The 24,633-nt window shown below is 36.3% G+C and overlaps 3 pseudogenes; all 3 read left to right on the top strand.

Moving 5' to 3' along the window:
- The first annotated feature begins 18,725 nt into the window (after positions 1 to 18,725).
- Positions 18,726 to 20,441, top strand: LOC149244954 (cysteine-rich receptor-like protein kinase 43; annotated as a pseudogene).
- An 18-nt stretch (positions 20,442 to 20,459) lies between these two features.
- LOC149244955 (cysteine-rich receptor-like protein kinase 44) lies at positions 20,460 to 22,413 on the top strand (annotated as a pseudogene).
- Positions 22,414 to 22,561: 148 nt separating this feature from the next.
- Positions 22,562 to 23,065, top strand: LOC149244956 (cysteine-rich receptor-like protein kinase 6 pseudogene; annotated as a pseudogene).
- Positions 23,066 to 24,633: the final 1,568 nt, after the last annotated feature.

Genomic DNA, 24,633 nt, shown 5'->3' on the forward strand with positions numbered 1-24,633 from the left:
TACTAGTCCCACTTCATCATCCAATCATCATTGACCACACGTGATTTATCTACCACATTATTGAGTCTTGTATCAGCTATATCCATGTCAACATGACCATTCAAACTTGTGTTCATAATCCAAGAAATGAAATAAAGATGTTAAAGCATGGTAAAGAAGAGTCGTTAAATACATAAATATAAAAAGGTGTTTCACCATATGAATTAAGTAGAGAAATGATTGTTTAACCATTTGAAATTTCTAAGATCCATTCAAATCGTATCCTTGTAAATACCTTCCTACTTTAAATAAAAGAATAAGATTTTAAACAACATTCTAAATTTTAAATAAATTACAATAATAATATATTAATTATTAAAATATATTAATATAATTAAAAACTAAAATTAATTTTTTAATTTTTTATTATTTATAGAGTATAAAATAATAAAGATAAAGTGTATTTAAAGAATAAGATTTTAACAACATTCTAAATTTTAAATAAATTACAATAATGATATATTAATTATTAAAATATATTAATATAATTAAAAACTAAAATTAATTTTTTATTATTTATATAGTATAAAATAATAAAGATAAAGTGTCTATTTAATATTTGATATTCTACTTTGCAATTTTCCTTTTAAATATTCAATCAATAAAAATTTATAACACACGTTTTAATAATAATTAAAACACTCCTTTATTTTCAAATACCATATTTTCATGATAATTACACTTCAACCCATAATGATACAGGGTGCTTAGAAAATGAAAGATTGATTGAAAGTGTGTACTTCTAAAGCCAAAATTGTCTAAATCACTTTTTGTCTAATTTAATCATAAGTAAAAGAATGAGACACATTGAATCTTGATAACTATGACGTTCAGATAAAGGAGTGACTTAATCTATAAATAAAAAATGCATTCTAACATTAATTTGAGATACTAAAGTAACTTATTCCAAATGTCAAGTCATTAATTTAATCTTTAACTTTTTGCATACTAAAATTGAAAAATGGAAATAAACATAAGGTCTACCTATAATCCTGCTGTAATGGGAAGGTAAGAATCTATGAGGGAAACCATATTTGAATTATTTGAATGATGTGCCTAGTGTAGATTCAAGTTATAGTTTGGGTAGTTTGTGTTCTTTATTATTTGGGTTAGTTTGTATAATTTTGCTATTAAACATTTTTTCATACTCGTTTATTTAAAAACTATGATCTTTGTTTCCTCCTGACAATTTTATAGTTGTTGAATTGAGATTTCTGTGATCCATAACAGTTATAAGAAGAGCTTCGGCGTAAATCACATATAGAAAGACCTTTGTCGACGCGTTTCGAACCAACAAGTGTGGTTCATCGTCAGGACAAGTTGAAGAAACAGATCCAGCTTAGCATGTTAAATAGTCTGAGCAGAGACTCCAACGGCTAAATCGAACAACGACTACTTTTGACCTTAGGTCCCAAGTCAAATTATTATTCATTAATTTAATATTATTATTATTTTTAATATTAATACCTAAAATATTTTAATGGTTAGTTTTTAAAAAATTAATTAATTAATTTATTAAAAATTATTAATATATATATATATATATATATATATATATATATATATATATATTAAAGTTATAAAATTAGGTTATTATATTAAAAAAATAATAATAATAAATAAATAAATAAATTTAGAGGTTAGTTTAAGAAGATAATTTACTTATTTATTTAAATTATTTAATAATATAATACATATATAATAATAGGTTGTTAAGGACGAGAATAATTTCAATAGTTCGCTTAAAAAGTAATTTATTAATTTATTTATTCATAATCATATATATATATATATAAAGTTCGGGTTAAAAATATAAATAAATAATTTAAATGGTTAGTTAGAAAAGGTAATTTATTTAATTTAATTAAATTATTTATTATTATATATTAATAATATAGTCTAAATTTTTTTAATTAAATTATTTATTAAATATAATTAATATTATATTAGTAATATAGTCTTGATATTAATACAAAAATAATATTAGTAAGGAAACAGGTGTATGCCCTAAAACTGCTTCTGCTTGGCTAAGAGCTCGTCTTCCTCGGACGTAAGGAAACAGGTTAACGGCCCAAGACCCAGAGGCATCTGGCAGGAGTGATAGCCTGCTCCCTTACGGACCACCAGCGGGTTATTTCAGGTGGCGTGGTTTTCCTTGATAACAGTGATGTGTCAACTAACATTCGCGGATAGCAGCCAGAGATGGCTGTCCTCACTGTTGGTTTGACAAACTGAGTTTGATAGGTTTTTCCACCTTTTGAAAAAAAAAAAAATAAAAAAAAAATAATATTAGTAGTCAAATTATTATTTATTAATTTAATATTATTATTATTTTAATATTATTATCATTATTCTTATTTATGGAAATAAGTTAAATTAGGTGTTAATGGTTAATTTTAAAAACTTTAATTTAGTTTATTTATTTAAATTATTTATTAATAATTATATATATATATATATATATATATATATATATATATATATATATATATATATCTATTTTAAAGATATAATTTTAGGTTATTAAGATAAAAGTTAGGTGGGAATTAGTTAAATTGAGGACCTAACTTTTTTACAAACAAGGTAAATGAAAGATGCTAGTTAAATCAAATAAATAATAATAATAAAAATCAGCAAATAAATAAATAATAATAATATATAATCGTTAAAAAAAATAAAAAATAAAATAAAATAAATAATAATAATAATAATAATAATAATAATAATAAGTAAATAAATATTATTTATGATAATAAATACCAAAATCAATCAGGGAAAAACGGAGCTACACAAAATACACAGGAGAAGGATAGGAAAGAGTTCAGAGCAAGAAGGATAAACCATAGGAGATAGGAAGGCTCCAGGGGAACGACGAAAGCGAAAAAGATGAAAGAGGGGGGGGAGACTAAGATGAAAGGGCAGGGATCCAACATCTACTGATCTTCCATCCGTCATCTCTATTGAGATTGTTAGGCCTTCTTTCGATCTCAATAGCTTCCCTGAGTTTACGATGATGGAACATGGCAACTTTGGCAACAACCTTAGCCTCCTCAATACTAACGTGATGCTTGGTCTTATCCACATGCTCTACTAGCGCTGAAGACTTGGTTCTCCCATGTCTTAGGTCAGCTGCATGTTCGCTAATCCTCTGATGGATGGAACGCCATGTTTCCCCGATGTAGGGGGTCCCACAAGAACAAGGGATCAAGTAGACACCCTTCATGTCCTTGGGGTCAACGAGATCTTTAACCGATCGGAGGGAATTATGAATAGTTTTGAGGGGTCTAAATGAAGAGGGAATATCATACCTCTTAAGGATCCGGGCAATCTTGTCCGTGGTTCCTTGGACATATGGGAGGTGGACACCTAGTCGACGCTCCTTAGGCTCCTTCCTAATAACAGCATTTCTAGAAGCTTTAAGGAAAGCCTTCTGACCTAGGCACCTACTATATCCATTTTCCACAAAGACATCAAGGAGATGGGATTTCTCCTTATCAAAGCTCTCATTATCAGAAATCCTGAGGGCACGAGTAGCGAGGGTGTTAAGGACACCCATCTTCTGAGCAGGGAAATGATGGGAATCGGCATGAAGATACTGCTCAGTATGTGTTTTCTTCCGAAACACAGAGTGGGAGAGATAGCCGTCCTTATTCTTAGAAATAAGAATATCTAGGAAAGGGAGGCAACCATTGACCTCTTTCTCCATGGTGAACTTAATGGCAGAGGACTGACCATTGAGGTGATTGAAGAAGTGATCCAGCTCCTCTTGGCCATGGGACCAAATGACGTTAGTGTCATCCACATACCTTTTCCAAAGCTTCGGAAGGGGACGAGCCGAGGCTAAAGCTTTGGCTTCAAAATCTTCCATAAAAATATTCGCAACAATCAGGGAAAGGGGGGAGCCCATGGCAACACCACAAGTCTGTTCAAAGAATTCACCCTCGAAACAGAAGAAAGTGGAAGTGAGACAGATCTCAACCAGATGCGCGGTATCGGGATCTGTTAGGCGATAGATCACTTCCAAGGCCTCCTTTATAGGGATGCAAGTATAAAGAGAGACCACATCAAAGCTGACAAGAATGTCCTCAGGGTCCAGCCTAATATCCTTAAGCTCCTTAATGAAGGAAGCAGAGTCTTTAACGAAGGACTCAGTGCGGCCGACAAGGGGCTTAAGTTTGAGAGCAAGGAACTTAGCAAGAAGGTAGGTTGGACCACCAATGGTGTTGACGATAGGCCTCAGAGGGGCCCCTTCCTTGTGGATCTTAGGTAACCCATAGATCCTAGGAGTAATGGGACTACTCTCAATGAGTTTGTGGCACAGGGAACTCACCGAGCTACTAGACTTGATGGCGAGAGCCACTGTCCTAGAAATCTTCTTTAGAGGGTTCTTGGGCAGTTTTTTATAACTGCCACTATTGTGAAGATGATCTAACATCTTCTTACGGTAATCATCCTTGTTAAGGATAACCATAGCCCCTCCTTTATCAGCCTTCAGAACGACAATATCTTCGTTCTGATTTAAGGATTTCAGGGCAGAGAATTCCTCATTGCTGAGGTTCTTCCGAGGGGGCTTAGCCTTTTTAAGGAAGACAACACAATCCTGCCTAATAGTGTCCTTGATATTATCCGGAAGATCCCTAATCCCGCATTCTACTTCGCAAATATAAAATGTTAATGTCATGATAAAATGTGAATGTCATGATTTTAAAAAACATTTAAAATAATATTAATAATTTATTTTTTTAATTGATGTATTTTTAAAATTGAAAAAATAAATATTATTATTTATGTAAAAGCATTGTTCATCACAAAATTAAAAAAGAATTAGTTAGAAATTTCAGATATGTGTATGTTTTATCACGATCCAAAATATATGCAAAGTGAAGCAATGTTTTTAGGAATTTTATCGAATGGTAAATTAATTCAATTTATTAAAAATGAAATCCAATTTTAAATTAATTAAAAAAAAAAAGTGACTTTTTCCTCACCAAATTTTAACCACTTGAATAAATTTCTACAAAATTAAACAATTTTAATAAAAATTAACTTCAAAATATATTTTTTATAAAAAAAAATTAAAATAACAATTATATATCTTATATAAATGTGAAAGAATAATAAATCTAACTCAAATAAATTTCTTCAAAATTAAACAACTTTTTTTTTATCAGGTAAGAGTAGGACCTTCTATTAAACTTAGCCAAATATACATAATTTACAAGGAGCCACACCCGCTCTGCGAGTATTCAACAGTCAGCCGAGCAGGCCAAACCAAACCAATCACCCAAAACTAAGAGAAACCTAAACCAGAAATCCGGGGAGAACCGCCAAACAGAGCACAAGGTCATCTGGCAGTGCTACCGTGCATCAAATGAGCCTAGAAAACCATGGAGGGCAAGCCCATAACTTGTCGTGGGTTCACAAGAGGTCCCACCACAAGCCAACTGGAAAACTGACAAGCGAACCCGACGGAAGTTAAAATCATAACACTCTAAACATATTTCGGTTCCGACCAAAACGCATAAACAATCACCACCGTTGATCCACAGACAAAGATCCAATGGTCATCGTGGATATCGGAAGGGTGAGAAGCGCGTGAGTTAACTGCCAGATGGGGGTGGTACTCTCTCACCTTACTCCGCCATGCGTCGCTCAAAGAGTGGAATCGGAGCCAAACACAGAAAAACTGGAAACCATTCAGACCTCGCCCGATATACCGCTTGCGGTATTGGACCGGTTGACCTGCAGAAAAACCAAACATGTCCTTTCGCCACGTGTTGACCCTTAATTCCATCCAGAAGGCAGTACTTGAGCCAATCCCGTTCACCTGGATTCTCTGTCAACCACCACCTAAGCCCAATGTCAAGGGCTACCCCATCCTGCGGAGCTGTACAAGTCAAACCTTTCATCATTCAAACAAAGGGAATCCGGACTTCAGAAAAAACTGAACCAAGGCGTTATATTGTGTGGAGTTCTCCCACCTCCCACTGGTCTTCAAGGTCCCTTTGATCCAACCTGTTGGTCCATTGTTCCATATCCTGGGTGGCTTGACAAAGACAGTCCTCTCGCAATTTACCTGGGGGAAGCGAATCCCAGGCATACCTAGAATCCCTCTCCCTATTTGTGACTTCTTCATTCGCCAAACATTCTGCTAACATGTTAGCCTTCCTTTTCACATGAGCAAATCTGATAGTTTTAAGGGTTCGCAAGTGAGAATAGATGCGGTAAAAAACCTGCAAGAGCTTCTAGTGCTTTAATACTTTATCTAGAGAGGTTCCATTGCTAATTTTCTTAGCAGCTCTAATAATTAATTTTGAATCCACTTCAATTATAACCTTATGTAAACTTAAATTCACCAGGATTTCCAACAATTTCTCTAATGCCATGAGCTCAGCCATGTTGTTTGTGGCCTTCCCCAAGTGGCCATGGAAGATTATCTGTATTTGTCCCTAATCGTCTCTTATGGCACCCCCAAACCTTGCTAAACCTGGGTTGCCCTTAGCTGCTCCATCAATGTTAACCTTTAAGAAACCATAAGGAGGAGGCTTCCAAATGGTAGCACACTTGTTTATAAGGCTCGCTACCTTCATTATTCCCAAGGATTGATAGACTGGAGACCCAAGTGAAGTAAAATTCTCTCCTCATGGGGCAGGGGAGGATCTTTAGGAAGGGTCCTCAGCAAGCTTCTTACTGTGTCTTTGAGCTGCCTTAGAATTTTCTCAATTATATGTTGGGGCCTGTTTGATTTGTTTTTGAAGATTCGACTGTTGCGTTCTTTCCACACATTCCAGATGATAAAACCTGGAACCAGAATCCAGGCTTTATTAACTATCTCATTCCCTGAGAATTTCTTCCTCCAGTTCTTTAGAGTGTTGGATATGCTGAGACTATCCCTATCAGTTTGTCTAAAAATAGTAGCCACCTAGTCCCACACCTTTGAAGTGAAAGGACAGAGGTTGAGAAGGTGTTCAATCGTCTCCTCATGAGCGCCACAAAGGTAGCACCTGGAAGGACCAATGAAGCCTTTCTTGAGGAGATTCTCCCAAGTTAAGATCTTCCTTTGATGCACTAGCCAGATGAAAAGCTTTATCTTCAGCCAATGCAGACTTTGCCAAAGTTTCTTCCAGATCTGGTCAGGATTCACACAGTTAAATCCTGTGACTTCCTGTTTAACCTCTTTGAGGTTAAAGTTGCCTTCAGTTTTCTTATCCCATATTAATTGATCTGTTGCAGAAGAGACAAGAATCCTTCTATGCTCTAGCTCTTGGGTGAGGGCTTTTGCCTTGGTCTTCAGCTGGTTTTCATCACTATATCCAAGATCCTTCCACTCCCTCCATTTTCCATTATTCCTTCCTTGATCCTAGAAGTCTTTTACCAGAACCATACCTTTGCTGTCTGTGTCACTTTTGAGATTTGAAAATTCATCCCTATTAAGGTCGGGTTCTTGTTGCCAATTGTCCTCCCAAAATCGAGCAAGATCCCCTGCTTGAATTTCCCAAAAAACAATGGTGCTGAACAATGTTTTTATTATCCCAGGCAAGGTTCCAAATATGGGAGCCCCTGATTTGCCCTGACATTCTAATGTGATCCTTCTCTTGCCAATGCTTGGCATATTTTTGTTTCCAAAGCTTAGCCTAGGGGGCATTCGGTTCCTTAATCCATCTCCACCAAAGCTGGGCTCCCGAGACTCTGCTGAGGGTCTCAGGATCATGAAGCCCCAATCCACCATGGCTCTTGGGCTTGAAAAGCTTGTCCCAGGCTACTAAAGCCCACTTCTTTTTCTCTTCCCCTTTGCCCCATAGAAGGTCCCTCTGTATGCTTCTTATTTGCTGCTTAATACCTTGAGGAGCCGAAAGAGCTGAAAACATAAAAATTGGAATGGCCTGCAAGACCGCTTGTGAGAGGATAAGGCGCCTTACCAGATTTAGTGATCTACATTTCCATTTTCTGATCTTGTCCTGAAGTTTATTTAAAATTGTTTCCCACACTTTCTTGCTTAGCAGTTTGTCAGTAAGGGGAATGCCAAGATATTTGGAAGGTGGTTGTTCTCTTTGAAATCCAAGAATTCTGGTAATATTTCTCTAAATAGCAATATTAATGTTAAAGAAAAAAAATTTGCACTTGTGAAGGCTTACCTCAGTGCCTGCTGCCATAAAAAAGTCATTTAAGATGCTTTTGATTGCCCTAGCCTCCCTGACTATAGGTATGCCTTGCAACATTGTGTCATCGACAAATTTTTGATGAGTGTTTGCCTCTCCGTCCACAGTGAGTTTGATACCCTAAATTCTTCCTTCAGCATTTGCCATTTTAATCGCTATACCTAGCCCTTCCATCATGAGGACGAACAGGAACGGTGAAAGTGGGTCTCCTTGTCTGAGTCCTCTAGAGGGAGTGAAGGTCCTTGATGGAGCTCCATTAAGCAGTATGGAAAAACTAGTTGAGGTAACTAAAGCCATGACCCATCTTATCCAATTCTGATCAAAACCATAGGCTTTTAGAATTGTTCTTATGTAAGCCCAGCTCAATTTGTCATAGGCTTTCACGAGGTCCAACTGAATGATCATACCAGCTTGTTTGTTGTTTTTGAGAGAGTGTACTACCTCATGAGCTTGGATTATATTGTTGAGGATTTGTCTTCCCTCCACATAGCCTGTTTGCTCCTCCGATATGAGAGATGGTAGAAGAGGTTTGAGACGATTGGCTATAACTTTGGAGACAATTTTATACACCACATTACATAAGGCTATGGGCCGAAAACCATCTGGAGTCATGGCATTTTCCTGCTTTGGAATCAGAGCTATGAATGATGCACTCAGAGCCTTCAAAGCTTTTTTGGATCTTCTTAAGTCTTCCACAACCTTGAGGATGTCATGTTTGACAGTTTCCCAACAGGGTTTGAAGAAGTCTACATTGAATCCATCTGGGCCTGGTGCTTTTCCACTCTACATTTCATTAATCACTTCACTCACCTCCTCTTCCAATACTGGCCCGTTGAGATTATGGTTGTCCTCTCTGGTAACTAGCTGAGGGATATATTGAGTGAAATGATCAATGAACCTAGATATGTCCTCCAATGGATCCTTTGCAATTTTTCAAAAGTGTTGCACAAGGACCAATTCCATATAATTGTGAGAAACAAACTCAATGCCTTGAGAATCTTTGATTTTTGTGATTCTGTTGTGTGCCCTGTGAGCCATAGTGGTTTTGTGGAATAATTTTGTGTTTCTTTCTCCCTCTTTGATCCATTGTATCCTTGATTTCTACCTCCAGAAAATTTCTTCCTATAAGCATCGATCCTCCCATTCTTCTTGTAGAGAGTTAGTTAATTTTTGTTGCTCTTTGGTGAAGCCATATGTGATGCTTCTTTGATTGATCTCCTGGAGCTTCAGTTCAGTTTCTCTTTTGGCTTTGAAGATGTCTCCAAATTCATTTTTGTTCCAAACTTTAAGACAGGATTTGATATGCTTAAGTTTCTGCTGGAGCATATACATTTTTGTGCTCTGAATATTCAACTCCTCTCTCCACCATTTATCAACATTATTAGTGAAATTAGGGTGTGAGAGCCAGGAATTTTCAAACCTAAAAGGTCTATTTCTCAGAGTGCCCATAAAGGTAGCTTCCAGTTGTACAGGCCAATGATCTGATCCTCCAAAGGGAAGAATGGAGGCTGTCATGGCAGGTCCTGAGAGAAAGAGGTCCTCTGAAATCATGAACCTATCAAGTTTGGAAGCAACTTGATGAGCCCCTCCCCTTTTTTTGTTCCAAGTGAAGGTTCCATTAATTGTTTCAGTGTCCACTAGCCTCATGTTCATAATGAAGTTCTGGAAGGCCATGGAGTCGCTGCCTAGCTGTCTAGTACCTCCTTTTTTTCCGAAAGAGATCTTATCATATTGAAATCTCCTGCAACGATCCAGGGAAAAATGGGATGTCTCACTCTTAGTTCCTCCAGGAAGGTGAGAAGCTTGATTTTTTCTGCTTGCTTTTGAGGTCCATAACATTTGTAATCATGTATATCTCCTTGTCCCCTACAGGTTGACATATCAGGGAAAGATAGTTCTTGGATGCTTCAGCATCCATAATTCCAAATTTCTGTCGGTCCCACAAAGTGAGAATCCCCCCTGCCGAGTGATTTGCCTTAACCTCTAAATACTCGTAATTAAATAACCACTTATTATGAATATCTCTTATATTTTCCATCGAACATTTTGTCTCCTAAATGAAAACCATGTCTGGTTTTTCTTCTTTCATTCTGTTACTAAGATTTCTTTGTTTCCTCCTATTCCCTATTCCCTAATGTTCCAGATTGTGAACTTCATTAAGAAAGGTTAGTAAAGGAATAACTGGTAAGATATTTCATCTTACTTGAGTCAATCAATAGTTTTCCACATTTGTTCAGCAGTTCATTCTGTCTCTTTCTTCCTCTTTTCCTACCCGGGTTCTTTGGAGATTGTTCCTGAGAATTCTCCATCATCTTGACCCCGCTTGGCTCCTCCCTTTCATGATTTCTTTTGACTCCAGCTCCCTTTGCTTGTGACCTCTAGAGAAAGAGCTGTTGTACTCTATCATAGTCCTCTTTTGGCAGGGAGTCCACCCGTATGTTTTTTCCTTGTTCCAGAAATTTCTCTAGATCCAGATTTTCCCTATCCAGGATCTCCTGTAACTCATGGTCCTCTGTTCCTACTTCACTTGGAGTCATTTCCTGGTCCCTACTGATCTCCATCAGGCTTGGTAGATCATCCTTTTGTTGATTGTCTATTGTGATATCCTCCATGTCAGCTACCTTATCCTGTTCCTTTGTTGCATTCTCCATGTCCTGGATTGTCTCCTTATTCCCCTCTTCTTCCTCTAGGATGTTGAAGCTGTTTTGTCTTGTATGTCTATCTTCATTTGCCTTCTTGAATGGACGCTTACCCCCTTTTCCTTTACTTCCGACTTTGGTGAAACCCTTGTGATCTCTCTCCAGAGTGGTTTTCTGGTTATCTTCCTTATTGATTGTGGGGCAGTCTCTGTATAAATGCCCATGTTCATGGCATTTGCGACATCTAAATGGTATGTGCTCATAGTCCACTGTTTGCACCCATTCTTCATAATATACTTATAAAATGATCGCTTCTGGAAGGGCTCCAGATAGATCCATTTCCACACATATTCAGGGAAAGGAGGTATATCTTCCTTTCAGAGTTGCCTCTGAGATCTTTAGAAAATGTCCCAGCTTGTTGCATATGGCTTTCAAAGATTCTGGCAGCCAATAATCCAGAGGAAGGGAATATAGTCTGATCCAAACCGGTACTGATGTGAATGTTTCACGTTCTGGGACAAAGTTCATCATCCATGACTGCATGTAGAGCCCTGTTGCAGCATAGAAATAGGGCCCCCCTTCAAACACTCTATCTTTGTCCTCTAGGCTTGTGAACACTATTGTGAAAAAGTCCTTAGAACCCAGATGTAAATGTATTTCTCCCTTTGGCTTCCAATGGATCCTTATCCAGACATGTAACGCCCTCTCCGTTGGCCATAACCTCATGAACTGACATATGGTTGCATGCTCCGTCATATGATCTCTATGAGCTTGTATCGTTGGGTTGCTCAATACGACCCGTGGAATAATGCCTGACTTGGGCTTGCAGAGTCCAGTGGTCTTATTGGAAGCCGGTCTTTCACCATTGCCTCCATTCCCCTTTTCTTTTCTCGTTTCCTGTTGATTCCCTTCCTGATCTTGATTTTCGCTTCTTTTATATGTCCCTTGACTTCATGTTTCTGAGATCTTGTCCATTTGTTTTTTGAAATGTTTCTTTCCCGCGTCCTGACTCCCTCCTGAGACTGCTCGGCTGTAGGAGGGAGCAACACTCCCCCTTGCACTCTCCGCCATGGTACCCTGAATCCAAAACCCTATCTTCAACTCCAACCCTAGCTTCTCCTGTTCGCCCAATCACCCCCCGTTCCCACACTTTCCTGTAGATAATAGAATTTTTGTTCTACCAAATTAAACAACTTTAATAAAGATTAATTTCAAAATATATTTTTATAAAAAATTAAAATAACAATTATATATCTTATATAAATTTGAAAGAATAATTAATCTAAACATATGTGAATAAAAAATTTTATCCAAAAAAAATTCTAAGCATGGGCATCACATTGTTACACATCATTATTTTGCACATCTCATTGTTATACATACATTATTTTGCATATCACTTTGTGTACCTTGCCCATGTGATTTTTCATAAAAGTAAATAATATTGCAATAATCTTATTTATTTAATTATTAAAATTGTATAATAAAAAAAGTCAATTAGTTTAATTATAAGTTAGCTAGAAAAAAATTTAACAGTCTACTAATACTACAAAAAGGTACACATTAAAGTTTTAATAACCTATGGAATATAAATCAATTGATTTATATGAAGTTTTGTTTCGCTTAAATTATTAATTAAAATCTCATAAAAAAACTATAAACTAGCATTTGCACCACATGTTGCAAAGGAAACGCCGTAAGGCAATGATATAAAAAACAACAACATAGAAGAAGGAAGTCAAAATTTTATGCAAAGGACATAAGAAACAACAACATAGAAGAAAGAAGTCAAATTTTTATGCAATTTTGTTTCTTTATCGGTGTTTATTTTTTATCATCAACAAATGGCTAGATCATCTATTCATATTACCAAGAACCTTCGCGTTTGAGGGCATTGCCACAATGCCACAAAGCTCATTCTGATGATCACCGGGAAGGGAATTGTTGTGAGAGATGCAAATTGTTTCCATTGTTTCTCGAATGGACTCTGTTCTTGCACTGATTATTGTAATGCTAATTGCAAATCGTCTCATAAAAAATAGTGTGACTACAAGCATAAGCAATTACTTGCCTTTTGTGACAAGCATATGTTTGATAGAGAAAAATGGAAAAATGCAAAAGCAGAGGGGATTAGTAAAATATTTGATGTCTAATCTAGGGTGCATACATAGCATCGGTGTAATCTAGGGTGCATACATAGCAAAAACATACCTGGATAGTTAGTGACATTTTCATAAGACATATTGAATTTCTACCTGATTCATTTCTTCATATCGGCCATAATTTTACAAAAAATGTCGAATAGGGGTTACATTGAGTATAGTATTGCTAGAAATTTGCATAATGCAGTGTTGTTGGGTGGTATGCCAATGGTGACACGTCATGTGATCATATTTCATTGATATAGATGGTATTTCGTGCATAATTATTTAAGGTTACGTGTAGAAGATTTCAAGAGAAGATATGCATGGCAGGTTCTAACTGCCCTACCATAATTCACCCAAAAGATACAAAATTTATCTGACAAACTGAATTATCTTGGACAATGTGATTGTTACATGAGAAGGCGTGCATTGGGCTTAAGATTGTAAAATATCTCATAACCTTTTCCAATATACTATAAATCAAGGCCAAGGAACACTAATGTAGGGAATCATAAACATGCATAGAAGCTAGGACATTCATAACATAGTAAGAAGAGCATTCCCTATGGGGTCCTCTAGGTCAAACCCATTTCTAATTACATGGCCATGCACCTCGTTTCCTTACCTCGGAGCTTCTAGGCCGGCACACGCACCAAGTACACTGGAAAAGGTAACATGATCCGCCTCTATAGCTGTCCATTGCATCCAGCCATAAAGCCTTAATGCCTCCTGACAATACCCATTTTTAGTATATCCAACAATCATAGTATTCCATGACACCACATCCCGTTCAAGCATTTTGTCAAACACTGTCCATGCATCCGCTACATATCAATATTGACTTGTTTGACTTACTCAGAACTAGTCACTGAAGCTGATCATATAGTGCAAGAACTCCAGCCCTTACTACTCTTAACATAATATTAGTTGTTACTCCTCTGAAGAGGGCATGGATGCCCTCTTGGCGCACAATCTGTTGAAAAGCATGGACGGTGTTGCTATAACTTATTTCTAGAAAAACAGCTTGACAGAAAATTTTATGTGAGATCCATCATAGTTGCTAGAAGTAACATCACAAGCTCAGAACATGAGCAAGAATGTAGATTTTATGTCATATTTCTTACTTGTATAATGTCTTCATCATGTCGTGTATAAGACAAAGAAAGAAAGTCAATGTTGTTGTGAACTCCCCAAGATGCAATAACCTTCAAAGTACAAACAACAGAAATAAATCAAATTACAAACCTTGTCATAATCAAATCACATGATGCACAATAAACTTTAGCACAAAAATAGACTAGTGCCCTGCAATTTGTAAGGTTACATTTATTTCATGAGATCAAAGCTTGAACTATCTAATATTTGAAGAGCGAGGGTTACCACAATTAGCAAATGCACAAATTAATTTATTTGACACTTTGATTTCATGTTAGTTACAGACTGCATGCTTTCAGTTTATAAGGTTTATCCTAAGGTCCTTGTTGGATGCCAATACTGTCTTCTGACATTGCTTGATGAACATTTGACAAAGGATGAGAACAATGATGTAATTGAAATTCAAAGATTATGAATAAATAAGGAAGACCTTTATATAAGGGAAATTAACTCAATATGTTCATTTTAAAGATATGCTATCATCAATATTAATATTCATTAGGTTAGGGACAAATAGAAAATTAGCATTAGGTTTCTAACATCCAAATGGTCTCACCATTGTTTGAATTAAGCACTCCTAGTGATAAAAAGAGTGAAAATATGTTAAAAATTGGATTCTATAAGCTTCTAGAGGCCATTATGTTGTCAAAGATTGCTCGAGGTGAGAATTAATCAAGTGTCGGATACCCAAAAAATCAGCCATTGGATTTAGTAAACTACAAGTAAATCCTGTTCAAGGTGTAAGATCGAATTTACCATAATGAGCATAGACAAACTAACTAGTGGACAGGTAGTCAAACAAACTATGTGCTTCTAAAGGCATTATGTCGTCAAATATTGCAAATGCCCCAAGGTGAGAATTAAACAGGTGGATGATACTAGAATTTGAATGTGTAACATCAAAGTTCCAAATGGCTAGTTTATAAAGAGAAAATTAGTAAGAAAGGAGCAGGGTAATCTTATATAATTTCATTGGCTTCACATTTGAACATTATGTTGTTCTAAACCATGATACCCTAAATTCATATATTAATTCAATGGATTTCATTAAACAATGCCCTATCCTTGAAGCAAAGTAATAGAAGAGTACTGCCATTTCTGTGGAAAATGTATATGTTCTGAACCTTCTTTCTTGATAAGTTGATGTCGGATATATGATCTGATGGCTATTTATTTCTCTGAATGCTGTCACAGTTTGCTTCTAATATTTTTTCCAGTTGATAGACAACTTTCAAGACTTTTGCTGACTGCAAAACACAATTTCATGACCAACACACAACTAAACAAAGCAAAGCAAACTGTGTGAAAGGCAAATAATGCCGAAGGGAAAAGAATAATCTCTAAAATCAGTGAGAATCTATGCCTATGCAACCTACAAAATTTGTACGTGCTTAATATTGGCATAAATTCTACACCAATTGGGCTTCACACAGACATTTTTCTCAACCCATATTTAGGTAACTCTTACATTTTCGAAATATTCATTGATGACTCTTCCGTGGCCAGTATTCATTAATATCTGACTTGAAAACCTAGAAAAAACAGTGAATTTTGACCCATCAATTGCAACAAAAAACTAAACCATTCAACATTCCGAAATATTCATTGATGACTCTTCCCTGGCCAGTATTCATTAATATCTGACTTGAAAACCTAGAAAAAACAGTGAATTTTGACCCATCAATTGCAACAAAAAACTAAACCATTCAACATTACCCAATTGTAGTTCTATGTGCTAAAAATGAAATTGCAGCATTAAAACAATTCCAGTCAATCATGACCATGGACCCTCTGTCTAAAAAAATTATAACTATATTGGCAACTAACATAGTAATATCCATGCTTGCAATTACTTACGTGTTTATCTGTATCACTCAGTGTCAGAAGATCAACATGAACTTGAGTGGCACGCATTCTAAACAATGGACCAACAAGAGTTGCATTGTTTTTGACACGACACACTATATCTTGATCCTTAATCTCTGCAACCTACAATCAGATCAGTTAGCAGATATTTAACACTGGAACTCTATCTATATCAAGATAAGATGTGCAAATGTTCCTCTGCTAGGATATTCACAAAAACAGTGTCAGAAGAGCATAGTTATTTAAGGCTGCGTGTATAAGATTTCAAGAGAAGCTATGCATGGTAGATTCTACCTGCCCTAACATAATTCACCCAAAAGATACAAAATTTATCTGACAAATTGAATTATCTTAGACAATGTGATTGTTATATGAGAAGGCATGCATTGGGCTTAAGATTGTAAAATATCTTATAACCTTTTCCAACTCAGTCTGACCATATCCCTTTACAAGATTAGTCCATGACACCACATCTCTTTCAGGCATTCTATCGAATAATTGTTGTGCTGCAGAATTGTGCACAAATTCTTACGAATTCTAAGAATGATGTTAAAATTGAAACAAGGCAGGGTGCAACCATTTGGTTTCCATCTCTGTTACAAGTATTCCATGTCAGAGCAGCTATCCATTGAATATATGATAGGTCTTGCCTCTGTATAGAGGCCCTTTTGGGCCATGATCCATTTTCCTTTGAAAATATTACATTTTCCTGCATCTTTCTTTGGATCGATCTGAATTGTCTCTAAAACCTTGCATTCATTCCTTTTAATATCTTGAATTTAAGACATTTTCTCTATGCTACTTCTTGTGTTTACACTGTCGTTGTCAAAGAAATAGTGACTGGTATGGGACCATTTTTATTGTACAGGCAAGAACAACATGAAATTGGGTTTAGGAGCTTCAAGGCCATCAAATATTGAACTGAATGATCGTCAGGGATCATATGTACCCACAACTCTTTCAATCAAGGAAGACTGTTAAATTGAGAGAGAAGACATTAGAACAAAAGGGAAGGAAGACAACCAGTGCCATATCAACAACGATTTCTTTATGTGAAAATAACTTTGACTTACAAATCATAAGGCTTAAATTATCCACATCTGCTAAAACAATTTGCAGAGTAATATGGCAGCTTCATTAACTTGGGAAATAAACATGCCACTGAAAAATTTGAAGGAATGGTGGAAAATTAGCAAGAAAGGAGCAAGGCAATCTTATATAATTTCATTGGATTCACATTTGAACATTATGTTGTTTTGAACCATGATACCCTAAATTCATATATTAATTCAATGGATTTCATTAGGGGTATTCTCTGAAATTATGCCCTATCCTTGAAGCAAAGTAATAGAAGAGTACTGCCATTTCTGTGGAAACTGTATATGTTCTGAATCTTATTTCTTGATAAATTAATGTCGGATATATGATCTGTTCGCTATTTATTTCTGTGAATGCTGTCACAGTTTGCTTTTGATATTTTTTCGAGTTGATAGACAACTTTCAAGACTTTTGCTGACTGCAAAACACAATTTCATGAACAACACACAACCAAACAAAGCAAAGCAAACTGTGTGAATGGCAAATAATGCCAAAGGGAAAAGAATAATCTATGAAATCAGTGAGAATCTATGCCCATGCAACCTACAAGATTTGTACGTGCTTAATATTGGCATAAATTCTACACCAATTGGGCTTCACATAGACCATTTTTCTCAACGCATATTTAGGTAACTCTTACATTTCTGAAATCTTCATTGATGACTCTTCCCTGGCCAGTATTCATTAATATCTGACTTGAAAACCTAGAAAAAACAATGAATTTTGACCCATCAACTGCAACAAAAAACTACTGGTTTGAACTTCTTGTTCAATATGTATATGTTGTTAAACTTGGCTAATTCTAGCAAACAGGCAGCTATTCTATTTCATTTCATTGGTTTACTATTCATCACCAATTTTCCTTCTGTTACATCACAGATTAGCTCACACGCCTGCGGTAATGCCTCTACTTATGCCAATGGAAGTACTTTTTCGAGCGATTTGAATAGGTTAATGGGTGATCTAATGAAGAACGCACCTCAAACAAGGTTCAACACTTCTTTCTATGGCAAAATTCCTAACAGAATCTATGGCCTCCTCCAGTGTCAAGGTAACATATCTAGCCAAGACTGTTCAATCTGTTCACAAGAAGCAAACGATAGTGTTATACAACTTTGTGGAAAAGACGTCGGCGCTCGAGTATGGTTAGAAAGCTGCTTCCTGCGATACGAGAACTTTAGCCTTTTTTTCAAAGCTAGACACCAATGGGACTTATCTGGTTATGGTAATTGAAATTAGTACAAGTAATCTATACAATTTCAAGACCACTACTTCAAATATGATTTTCAACGTGTCTGATGAGGCCTGCAATTATGCAAATAAGGGATTCACTCAAGGCTCAGCTACATGTTCTGCCAATGGTACCGTTTACAGTTTAGTTCAATGTTGGAGAGATTTATCCAGAAAGGACTGCAGATCTTGCTTTCAACTACCAACGAATAACCTCCACCGATGTCGTTCTCTGAATGGAGGAGCCCAGGCACTATCGGGAAGCTGCAGGGTTCGATATGAAATATACCCTTCTTTTAACACTAGTACTGCTGGGAATAGTGCTAGTCCACTTTCATTCTCTAACTCCTCCCGGCCAAACCCTTCTGCCCATATGACTCAGGTGACTCAGGCGAATGGAGCTTCACACACCACGTCAAGTAATCCCTCATGGCCACATCTAATTTTATGATTTCCTTGCTTTTGGGGATTATAGAAATTGATTGTAACTTCAATGTCTGTAAATAACAGTACAATGCATTACATGATTTGCTCTACAGAAAATTCTCTGGGGATTGTGGCAGGCGTCTTAGTAGCGTTAATGGTCTGTTTGTTTGCCCTGAGGAACAGACTGAAATCTTTCTTTTCACGGAACCCAGTAACATGTCAGCAGAATGAAGGTAGAATCAGCGGAATTTATCTCAGATTTTAAGAATAATTGACCTTATTCTTGTTTATCTTATTCTGAACTTATCTTGATGGCAGATTTTAAGAATAATTTTCAAAATATTCTAAATCTACCATCTAGAAATAAAATTGAATCTATAACCAGGCATCTCTTTAACACAACCCATTCATATTTATGTTATCTAATGAAATTAGATTCTTATTTGCCTCTTCTTTTTCTATGTAGAAAAACATGTTATTGATCCAGAATCGACACTAATCGAACACGAGCAAATTATTTTCACCTTAGAAGCACTCACAGAAGCAACAGATAATTTTCATGAAAACATGAAGCTTGGAGAGGGAGGCTTTGGCCCTGTATACAAGGTATTTACCTACCCACTATTGTTTGCAAGTTTAACACTATCACTTTACATCATCTTCCAGATAGAGGAACAGGAACAAGGATTTTTCCATGGTTTGTTGATGGACTGATTCTTCCAGGGAATAACGAGAGACGGAAAAGAAATAGCAGTGAAGAAGTTGTCTGTAAGGTCTGGACAGGGCAAACGAGAGTTTATGAATGAAGTGAAGCTTGTTACCCATGTTCAACACCGAAATCTGGTAAAGCTGCTCGGATGTTGTGCCGAGGGTCCCGAAAGGTTGCTTGTTTATGAGTATTTGCCAAACAAGAGTCTTGACACCTTCCTGTTTGGTATGTCATTTTGAATTTTGTTTCCTGTATGAGGGAAAGATGATCAATTTTTCATAAATTAATGAGATTGATTATGTAAAAGGTTTTGAAAATTACTATTCTTTGAATACAAATACAGATCCAGAGAAGAAGAGACATCTTGATTGGCAAAAACACTATAACATCATAATGGGAATAGCTCGTGGTCTTCTTTATCTTCATGAGGATTCACAGTTGCGAATAATTCATAGAGACATTAAAGCAAACAACATTTTGCTTGACGAAACGCTGAATCCTAAAATAGCAGACTTTGGGCTAGCAAGACTCTTTCCTGAAGACGAGACTCACATCCAAACAAGAGTTGCAGGGACATAGTGAGAATATTTCACTCTACCCTTCTCTTCTCTATGCAATTTATTTGAAATTAATCAATTTGTTAAACATCTTAACATTTATGCAATCATGTGCCACAATCACCCACAACTTATTTGAAGAGTTTCTGATTGGAGTATGTAGCGGTTACTATTCCTGAAAGCTGATGTGTATAGCTTTGGAGTGTTAATCCTTGAGATTGTGACGGGAATTAAAAACAGTGATATAAATTTTTCCCCAGAAATGCAAAGCCTATCAGAATGGGTAAGACTTCAATTCATGATTTTTTTTTGGTATGAATAACAATGGATTGCGATAAATCAGAATAATGATGATTTACCTTGGATGGGATGCAGGCATGGAGATTACAGAAGCAAGGGTGTCTTCTGAATATGATTGATTCCACAGTAATGGAAACATGGCAGCAGGAGGAAGTCGTAAGATGCATTGAGGTTGCTCTTCTATGCACGCAAGCTGATTCAGGCCTCCGTCCAACCATGTCTAATGTTATATTAATGATCTCAAGTAGCAGTGAAGAAGTTGTCTGTAAGGTCTGGACAGGGCAAACGAGAGTTTATGAATGAAGTGAAGCTTGTTACCCATGTTCAACACCGAAATCTGGTAAAGCTGGTCGGATGTTGTGCCGAGGGTCCCGAATGGTTGCTTGTTTATGAGTATTTGCGAAACAAGAGTCTTGACACCTTCCTGTTTGGTATGTCATTTTGAATTTTGTTTCCTGTATGAGGGAAAGATGATCAATTTTTCATAAATTAATGAGATTGATTATGTAAAAGGTTTTGAAAATTACTATTCTTTGAATACAAATACAGATCAAGAGAAGAAGAGACATCTTGATTGGCAAAAACGCTATAACATCATAATGGGAATAGCTTGTGGTCTTCTTTATCTTCATGAGGATTCACAGTTGTGAATAATTCATAGAGACATTAAAGCAAACAACATTTTTCTTGATGAAAGGCTGAATCCTAAAATAGCAGACTTTGGGCTAGCAAGACTCTTTCCTGAAGATGAGACTCACATCCAAACAAGAGTTGCAGGGACATAGTGAGAGTATTTCACTCTACCCTTCTCTTCTCTATGCAATTTATTTGAAATTAATCAATTTGTTAAACATCTTAACATTTATGCAATCATGTGCCACAATCACCCCCAACTTATTTGAAGAGTTTCTGATTGGAGTATGTAGTGGTTACATGGCGCCAGAGTATGCAATGCAGGGGCAACTATCCCTGAAAGATGATGTGTATAGCTTTGGAGTGTTAATCCTTGAGATTGTGACAGGAATTAAAAACAGTGATATAAATTTTTCCCCAGAAATGAAAAGCCTATCAGAATGGGTAAGACTTCAATTCATGATTTTTTTTTGGTATGAATAACAGTGGATTGCAATAAATCAGAATAATGATGATTTACCTTGGATGGGATGCAGGCATGGAGATTACAGAAGCAAGGGTGTCTTCTGAATATGATTGATTCCATAGTAATGGAAACATGGCAGCAGGAGGAAGTCGTAAGATGCATTGAGATTGCTCTTCTATGCACGCAAGCTGATTCAGGCCTCCGTCCAACCATGTCTAATGTTATATTAATGATCTCAAGCTCTCCTGTAACATTACTAAATCCAACACAGCCAGCATTTCTTAAAAATAGTGAGAGTAACATCATTTCTGTATGCGTTTGTACGTTTCATGTGTGAAGCAGACAGTACAAATAGTGATATAACAACACAAGGCTGCGCTGGCTACACGGCCCTCAGGCAGGAAGAAAGACACGAAACCAATAAGAAAGACACGTTTCGTCACTGCGAAGACACGTTTTGGTTCAGGCACTGCGAAGAGTCTCATCGCCAGGAGGCCTGGCCTTTCATGGCCCATTGCCAGATCCTCCCTCTCTGTCTTCCAGCTGGTGGAAAAAATAATATTTTTCTATGAAAAAAATAGATTAAATCAACGGCAGAAAACACCCCAATCGTCTAACACACAGAATCAATGGCTCAGGATCGCACACGTCACATTTTAGGGATTTCTTTCTCAGAGGGAACGCCTTACGGCGTAATTAATGAGATTGATTATGTAAAAGGTTCTGAAAATTACTATTCTTTGAATACAAATACAGATCCAGAGAAGAAGAGACATCTTGATTGGAAAAAACGCTATAACATCATAATGGGAATAGCTCGTGGTCTTCTTTATCTTCATGAGGATTCACAGTTGCGAATAATTCATAGAGACATTAAAGCAAACAACATTTTGCTTGATGAAAGGCTGAATCCTAAAATAGCAGACTTTGGGCTAGCAAGACTCTTTCCTGAAGACGAGACTCACATCCAAACAAGAGTTGCAGGGACATAGTGAGAATATTTCGCTCTACCCTTCTCTTCTCTATGCAATTTATTTGAAATTAATCAATTTGTTAAACAGCTTAACATTTATGCAATCATGTGCCACAATCACCCCCAACTTATTTGAAGAGTTTCTGATTGGAGTATGTAGTGGTTACATGGCGCCAAAGTATGCAATGCAGGGGCAACTATCCCTGAAAGCTGATGTGTATAGCTTTGGAGTGTTAATCCTTGTGATTGTGACGAGAATTAAAAACAGTGATATAAATTTTTCCCCAGAAATGCAAAGCCTATCAGAATGGGTAAGACTTCAATTCATGATTTTTTTTTTGGTATGAATAACAGTGGATTGCGATAAATCAAAATAATGATGATTTACCTTGGATGGGATGCAGGCATGGAGATTACAGAAGCAAGGGTGTCTTCTGAATATGATTGATTCCACAGTAATGGAAACATGGCAGCAGGAGGAAGTCGTAAGATGCATTGAGGTTGCTCTTCTATGCACGCAAGCTGATTTAGGCCTCCGTCCAGCCATGTCTAATGTCATATTAATGATCTCAAGCTCTCCTGTAACATTACTAAATCCAACACAGCCAGCATTTCTTAAAAATAGTGAGAGTAACGTCATTTCTGTATGCGTTTGTACGTTTCATGTGTGAAGCAGACAGTACAAATAGTGATATAACAGCACAAGGCTGTGCTGGCTACGCGGCCCTCAGGCAGGAAGAAAGACACGAAACCAAGAAGAAAGACACGTTTTGTCACTGCGAAGACACGTTTTGGTTCAGGCACTGCGAAGAGTCTCATCGCCAGGAGGCCTGGCCTTTCATGGCCCATTGCCAGATCCTCCCTCTCTATCTTCTAGCTGGTGGAAAAAATAATATTTTTCTATGAAAAAAACAGATTAAATCAACGGCAGAAAACACCCCAATCGTCTAACACACAGAATCAATGGCTCAAGATCGCACACGTCACATTTTAGGGATGTCTTTCTCAGAGGGAACGCCTTACGGCGTAATAAAAACCACTTATAGAAATTGGTCGGCCATAAGTGGATTGGTGATCCTAACTAAATGACAATCCAATTTGGTGATCCTAACTAAACGACAATTCAATTTTAGTTTTCAGTGTCATCGTAGGAGGCCCACCTCATTTGTTTTTTTGTGTTATGTATGAATGCCACGGATTTGGAGTTCTTGCTCATCCACTTTGAATTTAAATAACTTATCGGTGTAAAAATATTTTAATTTTAAATGGGTTATTGTTGAAGTAAATGGAATAATTTATTGTTTTTCAATTAAAGAAATCACATTTAGAGTAGTTTTTAGGCCTATATAGTTTTTTTGGATTAAACCATAAGACTTGTGGGGACCAATTTTTCACGTGTAGCAGTTAACCCATAATCTTGGGATTAAGTCTATGGAATATATCTATATCTATATCTATATATATATATATATATATATATATATATATATAGTCATTTTAATTGGTGATTACCCTGTTATTAATTATTATGTAAAATGTAAACCATGAAATTCAAGGATAAAATCTCTTATGAATAATGCTACAAAAAATAATAATTTATTTTGTATATATAATTTTTATTATAAATTTAAATTAATATAATATAATATAAATTTGATTATTTAAATATAATATAATATGTATTTAATTATGGTGTGTTTATTTATGTTAACTTTAATTTTATAATATTTTTATTTATTTAGGTTGGTAAGTGCGGGGAGTTCTCTTTAACACTAGGGGAATAAAAGTGTTTACATATGCATGTAACCTAGGTGTATCTACCAATAACACAATAGAAGGACATGTATTGCTTTAGGGTATCAATCTAGCAAATATTATCAAAGCTTCTTGGTTAATCATGTTGGGCACTCATCCATCATTATAGGACTCATTCATCTCAATAGAACTCCTAAGATCATTAATTGGTCTACATCATATCGATAATCAATACCAAAAAATCTTGAGTAGCCTACCTCTCTTGCTTTCAAATTCTTTGCCATTAAATTCAAGAAGTAGATATGCAATGTTCCTTTCCTCACATAAATGTAGTTTGCAGCCAAAAGCTAAGCAGTTAGAGAACTTTTGTGCTAAAGAATATGCATCAGGAAAATTAGACCAACAATTTGATTCAGAGAATAGTAATGAGGAGGAAACTTTAGAGGAAGAGTCACAATATGATAGGGCTATCGCAAAACTCTCT

The sequence above is a fragment of the Pinus tabuliformis genome, chromosome 7, assembly GCF_031772625.1.
Source record: "Pinus tabuliformis cultivar Carrire ecotype Pingquan chromosome 7, CPIR1, whole genome shotgun sequence".
Lineage (NCBI taxonomy): Eukaryota > Viridiplantae > Streptophyta > Pinopsida > Pinales > Pinaceae > Pinus > Pinus tabuliformis.